Genomic DNA, 14,858 nt, shown 5'->3' on the forward strand with positions numbered 1-14,858 from the left:
ATGGACGTACTCAACTGGACGTCCGTCGGCGGGCGAACCGTATACCTTTGGCCACCTTTCGGACGGCCGACGGACGTCTACCGGCTGTTTGCGGATGTTCAGCGGACGTACAGAACATCCGAAATAGACCTCTGTCGGCCGTCCGAAGGATATCGGTGGTTGCTTGGGTAGCTTTCCTAGACGCCTTGAGCTCAGCGAGCTCCAGCGCTAGCTGCTGGCGCTTTGCTTCTAATTCATCCAAGACGCACTTAACATCCTGTGCTTTCTCCTCGCACAGCGGCGCCTTTCCTCTATTCACTTTCGCAAGTTCGGCCTGAAAGTACGCTAAACGCGCCTTCGCTAATTCAACTCGGTACTTCACATCAAGTGAGGGCCGGCTTGGATAGCTCTCCATACCGCCTTCCGTACCCCTCAGATGTCCTATCGGCTCGAACACAGGGACGTGAACAATGCGACCAAGGAAACTCACGGTTTCGATGCGTCGATCCGCATTGCCAGCTCCTTGGCGTCGGAGTCCACCGCCACTTTCCCCGGACGCTGCGATGAGCTGTCGCACGCCGCTGGTCCGCCGCCGATGACCGTCGAGTTCTAGACGCGCTGCGCTTCTTGACCGGACGCAGTCTCGCGTCGCTGGACTACTGCCGTGGTCCTTGCGTCCTTGCCGGTGTCTCTCCACAGGTCCTGCCTCGAACGCTGACCTGTTGCCTGACCGTCGCCTTTCACCCTGCCTTCAAGTCTTCTTCCTGCGCCGTCATCACATGGCCGCAGGATCCTGTCGACTGCGCCAGTAAAGATCAGGTTCTTCTTCCTCTTCTTGCACCACAGGTGCACCGCCAGAGACGGTTGGTAACTCGAAGACTGAATCTCTTCGCACCAGGGGTGCTCCGTCAGTGACGGTCTCTCGATGAGTAGAGATGCAGGGATCAAGGGAAACTTAAAGGTTTATATACATATATTTACAATAGATACACAAGTTAAAGGCACTCGAGACAAATTAAACGGCAAAAGGACAAACAACAACAAAAAGGTGGATCTGGCTAATACTAGGGGAGGCCCCTAACTCGGCGTTGCCGAAGATGCGTTGCATCTGACCTTAGCCCAGAACCCTGCTTACGGCTCCGGGGCCCAGTTTTAAAGCCCTAAAGGCCCGGCCCACATTCCGTAGCTTCCAATCATGTTGCGATGTTCACATGATTGGCTTATCGAGAGCCTGGCCAGCCCTCCAGCTTCCGTAGGGCAAAACGCCCTTTCCACAAATACAAACGCACGGTCGTGCCAGTACGTGCAGAGAACATTCCCTCCACCCTAAAATTAAAATAGAACAAACACAAATACACATCCGTGCCAGCACGTGTGCGAATCGGTACCGCGGGTGGGTGGACACCCGTACTTCCCGGCGCGTTCGCGAGCGGCCGCGTTCCAAGAAAGGAGACGCTTCGCTTTGAGCACCCCCAGCCGCGTTCCGATGACCCCCGCGAACGCTACCGAACCCTTACAAGCCGCGTCGTTCCGGCGTACGTCAGCCTACGTTCCCTGGCCCCCGTGCCAACACCAATGTGTACATGTATGTGTTTATGTTCAGAGAGTGTTTCAACGTCTGAAACTCATGCACCATCGCACCCCCGCCAGCACTAAACTCGGCGTGGCAAGAGTGACGTCGATCCAGCTGTCAGCGTACTTTGTTGTGTATGTTGGAGGGGACGCAGGATCATTAAGGACTACTAGACCCGAACTCATCGCAAAACTAAGAAGCTCCCCCCCCCCCCCCCTGCCCGCGCATCACAAACACCCGGACCCCAAACCTCATGCTTCGCATTGAAATCCCCCGCCACCACCGCGGGCAGTCCGGGCGCGAGCATCAAAGCATGCTCCACCACTCCCAGGACGGGCGACAGAGGTGAATGAGGGGGCGCATAGACGGCAATCAAAAGAAATGAATGCATTGATGTGGTGCGTCTTAGTGCAACCACGCACTCTGTGACCAAAATCGGAAAACAATCTGACCGCGTCCGACATACCACAAGGGCGGTCCTCGGGGCACGGTCATCCGCAAAACACGGCCAGTTCTGTGGTAATTCAGGAATTTTGCCAGCTCGCACGTAAGGATCCGATACATCCGCGAAATCAAAATCACTAGCCATCATCTCTGCCACCAGCACTCCGGCTGCTCTGCGACAGTGGTCCAAATTAGCCTGAATAAAATTTACCGATATATTTTCTCCCATTTCATCAATTTATAAAATGAAATATAAAACAACCAAACAGAACAGCGACCTAAACAAGCTATGTGAAATGACCGATGGAGAGTGTGACAAGAAAGCCAAGTTAATTGCTAAGTGAGCCTGTGAAAAAGACCGGAGTGCCGGCACATCATGCAACATGTTCTCTAAAGTCCTCAAACAATGATCAAACAGAACCAAAAACCTACCACGAAGAAATCCTAAATCTAACCAGTCAAGTAAAACAAGAGGTCGGGGAAGCCGCGAATGAAAAAAAACTTGAAAAAGAAGCAGCGGAATTAAAAACCGTACATAAAACAAAGAAACAAGAGGAAAAAGAAGACGAACAAACAATCGCCAGAGCTCCAAAAAGGCACGGCCAAAGAAACAAGAAAAGAAGACGAAGACCGAATGGAAAAAACCCGCCACTATCAGAATGACAAACCCAGAAAGGAGGAATAACTGCTAAAGCTTCACGATACCCAAAAACAAATCCTGAAACAAACCAGTCAAGCAAAGCGACAAGTCTGGGGAGCCATGAACAAAAATGACTAAGAAAATGGGCAGCGGTTTTAAAAACCGTAAATAAAACAAAGAAACAAGAAGAAAAGAAAAAAGAAAAGATAATCGCCAGCGCTCCGAAGAGGCACAGCGCAAAAGTCAAAAGAAAAAGACTATGACCAGATGGAAAAAACCCGCCATCAAAATGACAAGTCCCGAAAGAAGTGCTAAAGCCTCACAGTACCTAAAAAGAAATTCTGAAGCTAACCAGTCAACCAAAACAAAAGGACTGGGAAACCGCGACCGAAAAAGGCTAAGAAAAATTGGCGGCGGATTTAAAAACCGTAAACAAAACAAAGAAACAAAAAGAAGAACAAAAAAAAACAAATAATCGCCAGTGCTCCAAAGAGCCACAGCGCGATAATCAAGGTAAAAAAACAAAAAACAAGTTGAAAAAACCCGCCGCCAACAGAATGACAAATCCAGAAAGAAAGAAGAAGTGCCAAAGCCTCACAGTACCTAAAACGAAATTCTGAAGGTAGCCAATCAAGCAAAACAAAAAGACTGGCAAATCGTGATCGAAAAAGACTAAGAGAATTAGCAGCAGATTTAAAAACCGTAAACAAAATAAAGAAACAAGAAGGAAAAGAACAAATAATCGCCAGCGTTCCAAAGAGGCACAGCGCGAGAATCAAAAGAAAAAGACGAAGAACGAATAGAAAAAACCCACCACCATCAGAATGACAAACCCCGAAAAAAAGAAGAAGTTTCAATGCATCACAGTCCCCGAAAAGAAACCCTGAAGTTAACCAATCGAACAAAACAAGAGAATCGGGAAGCCGCGAACGAAAAAGGCTAAGAAAATTGGCGGCGAATTTAAAAACCGGAAACAAAACAAAGATACAAGAAGAAGAAGAAAAAGAACAAACAAACGCCAGCACTCCTAAGAGGCACGGCACGAGAATCAAAAGAAGAAGACGAAAAGCGAATGGAAGAAACCCACCACCATCAGAATGACAAACCCAGAAAAAAAGAAGAAGTTTCAATGCATCACAGTCCCCGAAAAGAAACCCTGAAGTTAACCAATCGAACAAAACAAGAGAATCGGGAAGCCGCGAACGAAAAAGGCTAAGAAAATTGGCGGCGAATTTAAAAACCGGAAACAAAACAAAGATACAAGAAGAAGAAGAAAAAGAACAAACAAACGCCAGCACTCCTAAGAGGCACGGCACGAGAATCAAAAGAAGAAGACGAAAAGCGAATGGAAGAAACCCACCACCATCAGAATGACAAACCCAGAAAAAAAGAAGAAGTTTCAATGCATCACAGTCCCCGAAAAGAAACCCTGAAGTTAACCAATCGAACAAAACAAGAGAATCGGGAAGCCGCGAACGAAAAAGGCTAAGAAAATTGGCGGCGAATTTAAAAACCGGAAACAAAACAAAGATACAAGAAGAAGAAGAAAAAGAACAAACAAACGCCAGCACTCCTAAGAGGCACGGCACGAGAATCAAAAGAAGAAGACGAAAAGCGAATGGAAGAAACCCACCACCATCAGAATGACAAACCCAGAAAAAAAGAAGAAGTTTCAATGCATCACAGTCCCCGAAAAGAAACCCTGAAGTTAACCAATCGAACAAAACAAGAGAATCGGGAAGCCGCGAACGAAAAAGGCTAAGAAAATTGGCGGCGAATTTAAAAACCGGAAACAAAACAAAGATACAAGAAGAAGAAGAAAAAGAACAAACAAACGCCAGCACTCCTAAGAGGCACGGCACGAGAATCAAAAGAAGAAGACGAAAAGCGAATGGAAGAAACCCACCACCATCAGAATGACAAACCCAGAAAAAAAGAAGTTTCAATGCATCACAGTCCCCGAAAAGAAACCCTGAAGTTAACCAATCGAACAAAACAAGAGAATCGGGAAGCCGCGAACAAAAAGGCTAAGAAAATTGGCGGCGAATTTAAAAACCGGAAACAAAACAAAGATACAAGAAGAAGAAGAAAAAGAACAAACAAACGCCAGCACTCCTAAGAGGCACGGCACGAGAATCAAAAGAAGAAGACGAAAAGCGAATGGAAGAAACCCGCCACCATCAGAAAAACAAACCCAGAAAGAAAGAAGAAGTTTCAATGCATCACAGTCCCCGAAAAGAAACCCTGAAGTTAACCAATCGAACAAAACAAGAGAATCGGGAAGCCGCGAACGAAAAAGGCTAAGAAAATTGGCGGCGAATTTAAAAACCGGAAACAAAACAAAGATACAAGAAGAAGAAGAAAAAGAACAAACAAACGCCAGCACTCCTAAGAGGCACAGCACGAGAATCAAAAGAAGAAGACGAAAAGCGAATGGAAGAAACCCACCACCATCAGAATGACAAACCCAGAAAAAAAGAAGTTTCAATGCATCACAGTCCCCGAAAAGAAACCCTGAAGTTAACCAATCGAACAAAACAAGAGAATCGGGAAGCCGCGAACAAAAAGGCTAAGAAAATTGGCGGCGAATTTAAAAACCGGAAACAAAACAAAGATACAAGAAGAAGAAGAAAAAGAACAAACAAACGCCAGCACTCCTAAGAGGCACGGCACGAGAATCAAAAGAAGAAGACGAAAAGCGAATGGAAGAAACCCACCACCATCAGAATGACAAACCCAGAAAAAAAGAAGTTTCAATGCATCACAGTCCCCGAAAAGAAACCCTGAAGTTAACCAATCGAACAAAACAAGAGAATCGGGAAGCCGCGAACAAAAAGGCTAAGAAAATTGGCGGCGAATTTAAAAACCGGAAACAAAACAAAGATACAAGAAGAAGAAGAAAAAGAACAAACAAACGCCAGCACTCCTAAGAGGCACGGCACGAGAATCAAAAGAAGAAGACGAAAAGCGAATGGAAGAAACCCGCCACCATCAGAAAAACAAACCCAGAAAGAAAGAAGAAGTTTCAATGCATCACAGTCCCCGAAAAGAAACCCTGAAGTTAACCAATCGAACAAAACAAGAGAATCGGGAAGCCGCGCACGAAAAAGGCTAAGAAAATTGGCGGCGAATTTAAAAACCGGAAACAAAACAAAGATACAAGAAGAAGAAGAAAAAGAACAAACAAACGCCAGCACTCCTAAGAGGCACGGCACGAGAATCAAAAGAAGAAGACGAAAAGCGAATGGAAGAAACCCGCCACCATCAGAAAAACAAACCCAGAAAGAAAGAAGAAGTTTCAATGCATCACAGTCCCCGAAAAGAAACCCTGAAGTTAACCAATCGAACAAAACAAGAGAATCGGGAAGCCGCGAACGAAAAAGGCTAAGAAAATTGGCGGCGAATTTAAAAACCGGAAACAAAACAAAGATACAAGAAGAAGAAGAAAAAGAACAAACAAACGCCAGCACTCCTAAGAGGCACAGCACGAGAATCAAAAGAAGAAGACGAAAAGCGAATGGAAGAAACCCGCCACCATCAGAAAAACAAACCCAGAAAGAAAGAAGAAGTGCTAATACTTCACGGCCTAAACGCCAGCGCCCGGAGGCGAGACGCCAGCCCCAACTTAAAAGAAAAAGAAATTTCACGGCTCCCCGCCCTCTCGACACCAAGAGTCCCTTTTCACCTCTCGCCATAATCAGTTCTGGAACGCAGCCTTGCCATCCACTCTGTAGAGATTGCCGAGATGGCAGGGTTGCAGAGTTGGGCCGGCTACTAGGCCTAGCCTGGACCCATGCTAGCGGACGGAGCCGCAGCAGTGAACGCTCTCAAGACCGGAAGCCAAAGACCCTTTATTCTTGCCAGCGTCTTTATTTATAGAGCCGAACCAGCGCCCTCTACATCTCCCCTTCCCGACACATTGACCCCCATCACGCACACGACACAGCTCACTGTCACACAGTCTGCGAGGTTCAGTCACACAGGTTCACAGGTTCAGTCTGCGAGGTGTCCTCACACGTCGGCCGGATCTTGTAGTGCGCCCAGGTGGTGACGAAGAGGGGAGAGCGTCCAGGACTTCTTCTGGCGAAGACTGAAGCATCTCACGATGAGGTGAGGGACCGTGCAACCCTCGAGGTGGTGTAGAAACAGGGCTGCTGTCAAGTGCATTTGTCGGAGACGACAGCGTGCTTGAACCCTGAGCTTCAGTGCTTGCGCCCGAGGACTCCTCTGATGCAGCTTGAGTCTGAGTAGGCAAGGTCGAGTGCCCGTTCTCATTCCACACAAGCTCTGTCGACTGCGGAACAGAAATGTCATTGACAAAAGGCATCAAATGAATCCTGTTGCGGACTAGAACCCTAGTCGGCGTCTCCACCACATAGCAGCGCGGTCGGGCTGCTGGACTAAGTACCACCGCAGGAGTTTTTACATCTCGGACCCAAACACGATCCCCAGCTTCGAGATCTCTCCGACGATTGGCTGCATGCCTTTTGTCGTAATGCTTCTTCTGAAGCTGGCGAGCCTGCCGATCCCTGGAGTGGAAAGTCGTAGATGACGGCCATTTGAGTCTCAACTGGCACTTAGCCATTGGCAACCTTGTTCTCAATCTTCTACCTAACAATAGACCTTATGCAAAATTGCTGCCATCTATCGGAGAAAAGAAGAACCAGTGGAAAGCCGCCATGTTGGAGGATGACTGAAGCTCATTCCGCCTCTGCTCTATGGATTTAGGCGTGCCCCGCGTTAGCTTCCTTACTGCTGTGCTGGCTCGAAAATCTTATTTCCTGTCACTTGAGCCTGTAAACATGACTGAATGGTCAGTCGACCTGTTTCTGCTGCCCAAGTTTATAAGTGACTTCGCAGACGCTTACTACGTGTCCCAAACACTTTCCGAACGCCACCGGGTACGGAGCTACAAGTTTTTCACGGTGTCCTACGTCAGTTTACCGACGCTGAACACCAAGAAATGTACGAAGCAAGTGTAATTTTCGTTTACGGCTAAGAATGTGCGCATTTCAGTCTAGTTTGAGACAGTTTTTATTTGCTTCGATACTTTTTGCGAACGGGCGTGCCGCTTGAATTGCTGTTGTGGTAACATTTTCTGTGTGTTGCGTCGGCGCCGAAAGCAAACGATAGTAAACCTCACAACTGGTAGTGTCGAAAAAAGTGGCCTCTCAACATCCGACGCTTTTCATTTTCCTTGAAAAGTTTGTACAGGACTTGTTTGTTTGCCCTAGTGCCCTAGACAGAAAAAGGAAACGCTTTATTATTATTACCGGGCACATACACCCCTAGGTTCCCGCATGACCCCACTACACAAGTGTTTACCATTCTTGGTCTATCGCCGTTAAAAACAGGTAGCCCGTGAATGCAGCAGTGTCTACGGTTTTACAATGACGAGCAAGCAGTTGTGCACTGAGATTTTTGGAGGATTGTACACGCGTTATGCATTCCTGCTACTAGTTGGAACTATGGTACCTCTTGAGCGGCTTCACTTACGGTATTTTTTTTTTTACACAACACAAGGCTTCGTGGAAACCGGCCGGTTAAGTGAAATCGCTACATGCATACAAGCCGTCGCTCCACAAAATAGGCACCTTTCCCTGGTCTTACAGAAACGATTGACTGACTTGCACAGCGCAAACGCTCCGTGTCACGGGCACTTGACCCTTGCTAGTGTTTCCGTCGGAACAAATATTCGCACTAAAAACTAACGCGTGTAACCGCTGCGGCGGATAACGCTAGGAGCGACGGTTCCCACAAAGCGCGACCCGTACCACTGAACAGCTGATCACGATTACTCTCTTGCGAGGCCGATATCGCTGCACTTCACGGGCAACCGCAGGAGAAAAAAAAAGCATTTGTGTGATATTTTCTTCGTGCCTACAAAGCTTATTTCTAATTACATTTGCTACATGGTGATAACGAAATGTGTTGCGCGATGTCTCGACATGTAGCGACGGTTCTGCAACATTTGTGCCGCGGACGTCGGGGATCGCAGTCCAAAAATAGAAATGCGCTCAAATCAAGCCCTCTTTCCTTCTCTCCATGGGCGTCTTTGTGACCCTTCTGCGTACAGAAAGGCACTAAGCAATATGTGCGCATACTGAGGACGGTGAAACTCGAGCGCGCGCGACGAGCGTGCACCAGTACGTGCTGTGAATCCGGAGGCTATCCTCCAACATGGCGGATCGCGCGCGGCGACCGCTAGATGGCAGTGTATTTCGCATAAGGTCTATAGCTGCGCTGGGCTGTAACCAGTGACACCCGGAGTATTACGATAGGCCAACAATCCCAGAAATGGATCTGAAGACTTGGTGAAGATGTCTTTGATGGTGCGAACCATTCGCTCAACTTCACCGTTCGATTGCGGGTAATTAGGGCTTGACGTTCTGTGTTCGAAACCATACTGACCCACAAAGGAGGAAAAGAGCTTTGAAGAGAACTGAGGTCCATTGTCACTTCTTACTAGCTTGGGTATGCCGAATCGAGCAAAGATGCTTTTGATGGCATTTATAACATCAACAGAAGTTGTATTCTTCAGGTGAATGACATCTAGATATCTCGAGTAATAGTCGACTACCAACAGATAATCATGACCTCTGTGCTTGAACAAATCTATACCAACCTCCTCCCATGGCATCAAAGGAGTTTTTGTAACCATAAGTGGCTCCTGACGAGGGATTCGTGTTGAAGCACATTGTCGGCACATGAGGCACATTGTCACGGATCTGTTGAGACATGCCAAACCACCAAACAGCTTCTTGCGCCCGTTGGCGTGTTCTATTGATACCCTGGTGACCCTCGTGGAGAAGTTCTAATGTCACCTTTTGGAGAGAAGCAGGGATGACAAGTCTATGGTCCTTAAAGAGAATATTATCTATGAGGGACAAATCACCTCTATACTCCCAATACTTTTTCATATATTGTGGAAGCCTTTCCTTACGCGGCCAACCCTGAGTACAGTATTGAGTTAAAAGGGTACATTCTCCATCCTGCTGTTGATGGCTGCGAACATCATCAGGACTGATTAGATGAGTCTCAGTGATTGCTGAAATATGCAGCTGTAAGAATTTTTCGACCATATCCACTTGTTGGGGAGGTGAAGCTACTGGAGTGCGAGACAGCGTGTCTGCAGTAGCAAGCTGCTTGCCAGGCACATAAACAACTCGGAACTGATATCGCATCAGTTTGATACGGAACCTCTGAATCCTAGGTGGCATCATGTCAAGATCTGATTTCCCTAGAAGAGTTACTAGAGGTTGATGATCTGTTTCCACAATAAATGAGATACCACGAATGAACTGGTCAAACCGGTAAATTGCCCATGTCACTGCTAGAGCCTCTTTTTCGGTCTGGCTGTAGCGTTTTTCTGCCTCTGACAGAGCACGAGACGCAAATGCTACAGGACGTAGCTCACCAGTGGGCTGTTCTTGCAAAAGAACTGTGCCAATGCCAAAAGAGCTGGCATCACATGACAGAGTGGTGTTGTAGCTTGGATGATACTTAGCTACACACAGTGAAGACGTGAGCATTGACTTGACCTTGTTGAATGCTAACTCTTGCATAGGACCCCAGTACCAGTCGCTATGCTTATTTAGAAGTTCTCTAATCGGTGCTGTAGCCTGTGACAGATTTGGAAGGAAGCTACCAATGTGATTCACCATACCAAGAAACCGGCGAACACTATGAACATCTGTCGGAGTTGGTAAAGAACGGATAGCTTCAAGCTTGTCAGGACTCGGAGAAATACCATTTTCACTCACAACTACGCCTAGAAATTCTATTTGCCGCTGGCCAAAACAACATTTGTTTTTGTTAAGCTTTACACCTGCTTTGCTTAGACGATCCAGAACTTCAGATAACTTCTGGTCGTGTTCCTCTTTATCTTTCCCAAAAACCAGAATGTCATCAATCATATTAACAACATTAGATTGGCCTTCCAAGATTCTAGCCATTTCCCTTTGAAAGAATTCCGGAGCAGATGTTATTCCAAATGGTAAACGACAGTAGCAGTAACGACCAAAAGGCGTGATGAATGTAGTCAATTCCTGACAATCTTCCGAAAGACGGATTTGATGAAATCCGGCAGTAGCGCCCAGCTTTGAGAAAACTTTGGCATCACCTAGTTGTCCTAACACCCATTCAATCGTAGGTAAAACGTGCCTTTCCCTGAGAACTTCCTTGTTAAGTTTGGTCAGATCCACACAGAGGCGGTATCCACCTGAAGCTTTAGGAACTACCACCAAGCCTGCACACCATGCCGTTGGCTTGTCAATACGCCTAATAACTCCCTGTCTTTCAAGTGAGTCAAGTTCATCTTTAACCACGTTATGGAGGGGCAGGGGAATCCTACGTGGGACGCTCAGAGCAAAAGGTACAGCGTTCGGTTTTAGTCGGATAGTGTACTCCGCACCAAAAGTCCCTATGCCTTCAAAAATATCCTGCGTCGGCAACTGACCAGGAGAATCAGAAGGAGGAGCCTGACTTGCGAACGTGCCAGCGCATCAACGAAATGAACGACTCCAAGAGCTGTGATGGCTGGATAATCCAGAAGTGGCGTCGACTGCGATGGCAGGACGTAGACTCTCTGCTGCGAAGTGCGACCTTTCCATTCGAGGGTAGCTAAAAATTGACCAGCAACCCTCAACTGCCGGTTGTCTGGCCCAGTGAGGCGACCCTCCGGCGCGTCCAGCCGCGACGGAATGCCTGGAAAAGTGGCGGGAACCACAGTCACTTCTGCACCAGAGTCCACTTTAAATTCAAGAGGAAGTCCGTTGACCTTCACACACACGAACTTGGCGTTCTCCGTCTTCTCCTTCTTGATAGGATGCACAGAAATGGAGTGCGAGTGTCTTGCGGATGAGCGTTGCTTGGAGACGCAGACGCTCTCAAAATGACCCTTCTTTTTGCAGAATCTGCATGCAGCGTTCCGCGCAGGGCAATTATCACGTGTATGAGCTTCGCGTCCGCAGAAGTTGCAGGGTTTTTCCGAAGTGTTTCGACGAGCGTCTCTCGTTATGGATTTGCGACGCGCGGTGGCGTCCACATGCACAGGCAAAGTACCGTTGTGCGCTCGTTCCTTGCTTTCTTTCTGTGCGTCCTCATACAAGCGGGCATGTAAAAGCGCCTTCTCGAGAGTCAAATCCGGCGTTTGGCAAAGCTGTTCCGAAAGCTTAGTGTCGAACAGGCCAACAACGAAGCGGTCACGAACCAGCCTGTCTTCGACGCTGGAAGAGCCGTAGTTGCATTTCTTTACCATCGAACGCAGGGTGGAATAGAACGCGTCCACGCTCTCGGATGGTTGTTGTACACGCTTATGGAAGCGAAAGCTTTCATGAACTTCGTTCACAGGATGAATGAAGTGAGCCGTGAAACGTTGTTTAACTTCTGCATACGACGCGCTTTCCAGCTCGGTGAGCCCAAGAGAATAGAGGATGCGGCGCGCTTGAACACCCATGCAATAAAGAAGTGTGCGAATCCTTACTTCGTCCGTTGCTGAAGACGCACCCGTGGCGACAGCAAAATCTTCACATTGCTCCACCCACGATGACCAGGAGGCCGGGTCATCGAAGTCGAACGCTGGTGGCGGCGCTAGGCCAGACAAACCCACGAATCGAGGTTGCGTCTGAGTCGAAGACGACGCGTCCATGGCGCTGCAGATGGTCTTGGTCTTGAGATGGTCTTGAGATAGCCTAAAGATTTCAAAAAAAAGGAAAAATCAGAATCCAAACACTTCTGACACCATGTAGAGATTGCCGAGATGGCAGGGTTGCAGAGTTGGGCCGGCTACTAGGCCTAGCCTGGACCCATGCTAGCGGACGGAGCCGCAGCAGTGAACGCTCTCAAGACCGGAAGCCAAAGACCCTTTATTCTTGCCAGCGTCTCTATTTATAGAGCCGAACCAGCGCCCTCTACACGCTCAATCAGAATGGGACAAGACCGCGCCCCTGCAGGATGCGACGGGCCCTGACGACCCGCCCTGCAACACTCTGCGCAGGTCACCGCTGCATCACCCGCGCGAACCGTACATGTCCCCGCGAGATGATTACCAGCGCATTTCGTGCAGGTGGCCCGCTCAGCATGCGCTGACTGCCTACAGCCGCGACGCGAATGACCACAGGCGGCACAGAAAGTACGTAAAGGCACATGGAGGTCCTCTGCAACTGACGCAGAAGACCAGCCAATAGAAACCCGTCCTCCCTCGATTAAGCGCCGAAACGCATCCGGGCCAACCTCTAAAACGTGTTTTTGCGCCATCGCGCTGCCTAAAAGAATAACGGCGCCGAGCCTCGTGCGCGCCAAGCTCAAGGCCCGGATTCATAGCATTAAGTTGTTCCACGACCGCCGCGTCCGCCACATCAGGATCCAGTGAGTTCGCGCGAGTGACTTCATTTGATTGTACCGCTGATCGCAGATTTTCAACGCTAGCCCTGTCTTGCGCAAAAACAGTTACCCCGGTCGCAGTGGGCCGCAAAACAACCGGGCCAATCCCCGCCTCTTCTGGGTTAATATTCTGTTTAAGGGATTTAACAAGGTCGCCCGGCGCGACCTGAGACTCAGCCGATGATGTGAGGAATGCCACATGATGTGGGACTTTCCGCAAAGGCTGGCTTGCGGCCGCAGATGACTGCACCACCTCCACAGCGTCCAACACCGCAGAGGAAGGTGCCCGGCCACGCACCACATCCGCGAAGGACGGCGCATGAGCCCCGGAGGACGACGTCTCCAGGCGCGCCTCAGCCCTCGCCAGGCGCTCACGCAACACCGCATTGTCCCGCTGGCCCGCGGCCCACATGTCCCGGAGAACCTCCGGTCGACCCCTGGTGTCAGCGGCCAGGGCGCGGAAGTCCGCGCAGTGCTTTACGAGGTAGGCCACGAGGTTGACAACCTCAGGCCGCGCGTGAGCCACCAGCTTGTACGAAGAGTCATTCGCCATCGAAGATAATTTGTGCTGAATGCCCAGCACCGCATCCAAGTCGGGTAACGGGGCGAAGCCAAGACCCAGGCGCGGGACCTGGTCCTCAGCAACCGCAACTCCATCAGTAGGCAACCCGGAAGGCGCCGCCACACCCGATGACACAGCACCTCCATTGACGGCAATCCGGGGAAGACAGGAGGCCGACCCCGCTCCCCTCGAAGACGCCTCCGCGCGAGAGACCCCGTCCGAGACCCGGGACTCGCGGCTCACCAGGTCAGGCGACCGCAGGCCACCCAGGACCGCGTCTTCATCCTCCGAAAACGCCGGAGAGCTCCTCGAAGGGACCCGCGCAGGGGTCGACCCCGTGCTGCCCCCGGACGAGCCATCAGGCGAAATGTCATGGGCCGACGGCGCACCCGAGTCCGACCGCAACTCCGACGAAACAAGCTCCTCGTCCGCCATCTCAGCCGGCCGAGGGAACCAGCCACCCAGCCACCACAGCAGGACTGGGGCAGCACAAGGCGCCGGGCCGCACCAGCGAGCGCGGCTAAGACCCGCGGCTCAAAAAACGCCCGAAAATCAGGCGGGCGACCGCGGAGAAGGCACCGCGACCGAGGCCAGGCGTCCGCAAATGCTGAAGGCTGCAAAAAATTAAAAAAAAGGGCCCGGGCCGGGCGGAGCACCAAGAGCTCGCACCCCGATGCGCGCGCCCACGATCAGCCAGGCAGGAGCAAGAAAAACGCGACCGTCCAGTTCGAGCGACGCACGTCGAGTCTCATTCCATGCCCAAATCGAAAGTAAAGGCAAAAATAAAGCGGAATGAGAAAGAGCCTGCACCTGCGGAGCATCAACAGGCTTAAAGCAATCAAAAATAAAAGAACAGGGCCCAAGTGGCCAAAAGTCGAATTTGGTGGAAAAAGCCAATGGGAAAAATAAATTAGGGCACGGTAGCATTGTGTCCGAAGGGCTCAACGAGCACAGAGGGATGATGAATACCCGGTGAGCTTCTTTTATTTATAAACATCGATGAGAGCGCCAAGGAAAAAAAAGAAGAAAAACGAATACTGCAAAAACAGAAAAAACAAACACAGAAAAGAATAAAAAGAAAAGGTGAACGTGATTATTTACAAAAATAAGAAGTGACAATCAGTTACAAAACAAAAAAGAAGGAAAGAAAAAGAAACGGGGGGGAATAATTAGTTAAAAAAAAGGGTGGGTGATGACATAATAATTTGCAAAAAACAAAACAAAGGGACTTGCTTATTTACAAATGGAAACAAAAGAAGCGAAAGGAGAGAAGGAAG

At 49.3% G+C, this 14,858-nt stretch overlaps 1 long non-coding RNA gene across 1 annotated transcript; it reads right to left on the reverse strand.

Moving 5' to 3' along the window:
• Positions 1-6,366: 6,366 nt before the first annotated feature.
• Positions 6,367-12,536, reverse strand: LOC149367413 (uncharacterized). The gene is made up of 2 exons (XR_016284843.1): positions 12,121-12,536; positions 6,367-11,342 (listed from the first exon to the last, which is right to left on the reverse strand). It is a non-coding gene; the product is annotated as an uncharacterized LOC149367413 (long non-coding RNA).
• Between the last annotated feature and the right edge of the window lie 2,322 nt (positions 12,537-14,858).

The sequence above is a fragment of the Amblyomma mixtum genome, chromosome 1, assembly GCF_055824585.1.
Source record: "Amblyomma mixtum isolate Tamu chromosome 1, ASM5582458v1, whole genome shotgun sequence".
NCBI lineage: Eukaryota > Metazoa > Arthropoda > Arachnida > Ixodida > Ixodidae > Amblyomma > Amblyomma mixtum.